This window comes from Triticum aestivum, chromosome 3B (genome assembly GCF_018294505.1).
Source record: "Triticum aestivum cultivar Chinese Spring chromosome 3B, IWGSC CS RefSeq v2.1, whole genome shotgun sequence".
Lineage (NCBI taxonomy): Eukaryota > Viridiplantae > Streptophyta > Magnoliopsida > Poales > Poaceae > Triticum > Triticum aestivum.
The window spans coordinates 817,662,957-817,668,149 of record NC_057801.1 but is presented as its reverse complement, the minus strand read 5'-3'; positions in this window follow the sequence as shown (position 1 = coordinate 817,668,149).

The following is a 5,193-nucleotide window of genomic DNA, read 5'->3' as shown; positions in this document are numbered from 1 at the left end:
ATGATATGTTAATGCATAAATGTTTGGGTAGCAGTATGTCGTTGTTCAACCAAGAATTGCTAAACTAGTAGAATAATAGGAAATCTAAAGTATGAAACGGGATTGTTGTTGTTGGTCATCACATTAATGAATCCATGATTGGATTCGAGGAATCGCGTGAAACCGTTCGCTGGGTTGGGCATGTGGCACCCGAGCTCCAAGAACAGCCCGAGGAGGAAGCTAGTGATGCCCCAAAGTTGACCCCCATGGTCGCACCACTACCAGCCATTATCGGAACAGGTGTGCCAGCGCCACGAAGTCCTACGCTGGCGAGCTACAGCACCACACCACTATTGTGCCCCCGCAGCTGCCGTCTGCTTCCAATGGCCGGATGGTGGTGCCTCAGGTATCCATCATGTCTTCCGGATCTAGTCCTCGTTTTCATTCTGCGCTCACGGCTGACGGTGCCACACGACGGGAAGATATCTTGACCATGCCTCTGTTGCACCAATCTACCCCTCCATGCAGTCATGGTGGTGATTCCCCCGCCAGTCGTGCCCTTCCTTCTTCGTTGCAAATCGATGAGGTTCTGCAATGAGAGCAACACATGGAAGAGAGAGGGAAGGGAGGGAGAGCGATAGAGGAGAGGAGAGGAGAAGTGGTTGGGAGAAGAGTCTGCATGTGCGCCGTTCATCGCTATAAACATCCACTCCCTTTACATGACGTGCGGGCCCATCAGCGTGTCGTGGGCAGTTTGTGTCCATGGTCCCGACCAGGTAAGTGACAAACGAGCGCTCACGCTGCATTGCATGCAATGTTGGGGATATCGCTTATTAGGAACTTCTCGGTCGATCCAAGATATTGCTAGTTTATCGATAGCTCGCACACAATTTTTAGAATTTACTTTTTTTTATTATGTGTCCTTTATTAAACAATGATTATGCATGTAACAAGAGAAGTAATAAGAAAGTCCGGAGAATGACGGCGCCACTTCCCCGCCAGAAAAAAAGAATGACAGTGCCACTCGGATAGTTTTCTTATGTAACTTGCTCGAGCAAGCGAATGCGCATCAACATTGCTTTTTAGCTTTCTTTTATTTGGTGTCCTTTATTAAATAATGATTATGCATGTAACAAGAGAAGTAATAAGAATGTCCAGAGGATGATCGCGCCACTCCTCAGATAGTTTTCTTATGTAACTTGCTCGAGCAAGAGAACGTGCATCAATATTGCTTTCCCGGACACAGTGTTAGCTCGAGCAAGTTATATATGTCTGATCGTCCGGAAGATGTACATTTTTCGACAAACGGAAACAAATGAGATGGCGGCTTGAGAAGGTATACTATGTAGAGATACAACACCCGCCAAGGTAATAGCCAATGAGCGTATGATAATTTCTAGGGAAATCCGTCCCAATGTCTTCCAATCCAATGGGAATAAGAGCATCTCTAGCGGACCCCTTAAAATAACAAACTGTAAAACTGGGATACGGGAAAAATATACATTTTAAGGGTTCATTTTAGCTACGGCCGAACGGATACCATAAAACAAACTGTAAAACTAGGATAAAGAGCTCCTTCTTCCAGGCCGGCCGCCGCCTCCCCTTTCCCCAGCCGGCCGCGCCCAACCCTGTCGGCCGCGCCCTATCGCGCGTCGACCGTGCCCCGTCCCCCATCGGCCGCGCCCATCACCACGCCGGCCGCGCACCGTCGGCCGTCGGCCACACCCCGTTGGCTCCGTCGTCCGCGCCTTGCTCTATTGCCAGTCGCGCTGGCCGAGCCGTGCCCCTTTGCCTGTCGCGCCGGGAGGATTTCGATGGCCAGGCTGAGGTCATGGGAGGCCATGGCGATATCGAGCTCGTCCAATTCGAACCGGCGGCGATCGATTGCGACATGTAGCAGCCTTTTCCGGTGTGAGGTGATGAATTCCGGCGAGGTTAGGGTGGATTCCGGCAAACTCTGCGGCGACGTGTTTGCTCCGACTAGGTTTGACCGGTATATGGGCCCCCCTCGGTTCGGCCTTCCAACCTCCAAACATAAGGATTTCGGGTGTGCATTTTCGGTGGCCCTTAAAACTTTTAGGGGTTGGACCACTTTTACGGTTTCTGTTCTGCACACTTTTTTTGACCAAAACTATAAAACACAAAAATTATAAGGGTTTAACCACTTGTACGGGGTCTTAAGAGATGCTCTAAGGTAGTAGAAACCTGGTCCATGCAACGTTAGTGCCGGCAGAACTTTAAAAAGAAAAATAGTGCAAAAGAATATGAAAAGTAGGGGATTTAACCCAAAAAGGAAAAACGGCCGATAATTAAAATTCGGCTAGAAGGAGGGCGGCTTGAACCTCCGACTTCATGGTTAACAGCCACATGCTCTACCCATCTGAGCTATTCAAGCTTTGTTGCTTTATTTCATACACAAACTTATTTATTCGGAAGCTTTCTTGTATGACTCACCGGCCCCCCAGAACCCCATGTTCGTCTTTGAGAGCTGTCGTGGAAGGGAAAATGACACATTTTCCAAAATGAATTGCAGAATTGAGAGAACAAGACATGAAGCCAAACCTAACCAGGTATTCTTTCATACAGTACGTAAGTGTCAACATGCAAATAATATTCTAGAAGTTCAAAATAAGTAATCAGCCACTTAGGCGGCAATTGCTTTCGGCTCCCTCTGTTTGTTGTCTTGTTTTATATACAAAATAATTTATTGGACAGGTCTCATCTCTCCTCCTGAGATTCCTTCATAAGTAGAAAAATACTTTGTCTTGGTCACACTGTCCTGTGGAGCAGGCAATGTGCTTGTATGTCTTGGTTCTCCGGTTTCAATTTCGATGGACAAATATTGGACAAAGATTGGATAGTCTCGGCCCGTTGAAGAGGATGTAAGGTTTGTGTCGTGAAATTGTCACCGCAAATGTCCTAGTGTGAGGACTTAGTCGTGAGGCTAACGCATCTATGTGGTAGCTTAAAAGGGGTTGATCGGGATGAGAGATGCAACACACAAGACAAGGATTTAGACAACTTCAGGCCCCAGGAAAGATCATCCGATAATAGCCCTACATGATGTTTGTGGCTAGGTATCATTATGCTCATGAGGGAGGCGCCGTAAATCCGGCTCTCCTTTAGTTGTGTCTAGCCTTAGAGATTATTTCTTGTCCCTCTTGGGGTGCCCTGTCCCTCCTTATATAAGTTAAAGGGACGGGTTACAAGTGAAGTCCTATTAGGATTAAGACTAGTCTATCTTCTAATACAAGACGGATACAAGTCCGTGTCTGTCTCCTTGTAAGAGAAATATTCCTCACGTCTTTCCACTTAAACCGGCCCATCATTAACATGAGCCGGCCTTCTGGATGTTGGGCCTTGTCGTCCGTCTGACCCGCCCGACGGGTCACCAATGTGTCATAATGTTCAGGCGGGTTGCCTGTAAATCACCAGGTCAGGGCGGGTCGCCAGTGAGTCGCCAAGTGTCAACCGGGTCTCAAGTAAATCGTCAAGTCCGGCCGGGTCATACCGCGGGGTATATCCCCGACATTAGCCCCGAGTTTAATTTGGATTTATCCATGTTAAACTGATCCAATAAAATAAACACAAGAACAAACTTGATAGGCTGTGCTCCGGGTTAAATATTTTCCTGAACCGGCACCTGATCATCCTTAAGTCCTTGTCATTTCCTCCTGGATGCGTGTCCATGATCTCATAGCAAATCTCCTTTAGCATATGTGTTCAAACATTACCAATGCAAAAAATCCGGGCACTTCTTTTGAAAAATCCAGGTCAATAGGCCAGCTTCATAACCAACTTGTTGACATTGGCTCTTGTAAAGAAATATTATAAGAAATAAACCATTTAAGTCGGCCTTCAGTGCTCCAACTTGGTTAAAAATATTGGTCTTTGAAATATTCAACAGATGTTCAGCCGGCTTAAAGATATAGATCTTGCCGATTTATGATTGCCAAAATTTGCCGGGTCATAAATAAATGATGCCGGGTCATGTAATTATTGCTGATGCCGGGTCAATCTTTATGGTGACACCGGGTCATAAACTTTGCAGATTTCTCCAATAATAATATAATACCTATTTTGCTCAAAACTGAGAATTTGAAGTTATCCTTCCCTTATCTGTATATCACCTGTAGCTCCCAAGTGCCGGGTTGTCATGCTTGCAGCAACCTGGGACTTGTAATTGCCTTATGCTCATAAAAACTTCAACCAGTGTAGCCCCCAAGGCCCGGGTCATTATGCAATAATGAGCAAGGACTTTTGTATATTTCATTGATAATTACATCATATGATGTAATTGTCACGCCCAATATGCGATACTATCCTAAAGAGACTCGAAGGTCCCATCAAGGATAGAACCGCATATTGAAATGCTTTTGCAAGGTGGATATCATTACATCAACATTACATAATAGATGAGGATACATACAAAAGGCATACAATGCCACACGAATACAACATCACAATACATAATAGCATCATCCGACTATGGATGAAACACAAATAGAAACTCAAACGACATCCACCCTGCTAGCCCAGGCTGCCGACCTGGAACCTATCCCCTGATTGAGAAGAAGCAGAAGAAGCACTCCAAAAAATTAACATCGCTCTCGCGTCAGGATCATCGCGAAACTTGTACCTGCAACTGTTGTTGTAGTAATCTGTGAGCCACGAGGACTCAGCAATCCCATTACCATGAGTATCAAGACTAGCAAAGCTTAAAGGGAAAGGAAGGGGTAAAGTGGTGAGGTTGCAGCAGCGGCTAAGCATGATATGGTGGCTAACATATGCAAATAAGAGCGAGAAGAGAGCAAACGGAACGGTCGTGAAGCTAGCAATGATCAAGAAGTGATCCTGAACTCCTACTTACGTCAAACATAACCCAAAACCGTGTTCACTTTCCGGACTCCGCCGAAAAGAGACCATCACGGCTACACACGCGGTTGATGCATTTTAAATTCGGATCTGGTGTCAAGTTATCTACAACCGAACATTAACAAATTCCCATCTGCCCATAACCGCGGGCACGGCTTTCGAAAGATTATACCCTGCAGGGGTGTCCCAACTTAGCCCATGATAAGCTCTCGCGATCAACGAAGGATATACCTTCTCCCAGGAAGACCCGATCAGACTCGGAATCCCGGTTTACAAGACATTTCGACAATGGTAAAACAAGACCAGCAAGACCGCCCGATGCGCCGACAATCCCGATAG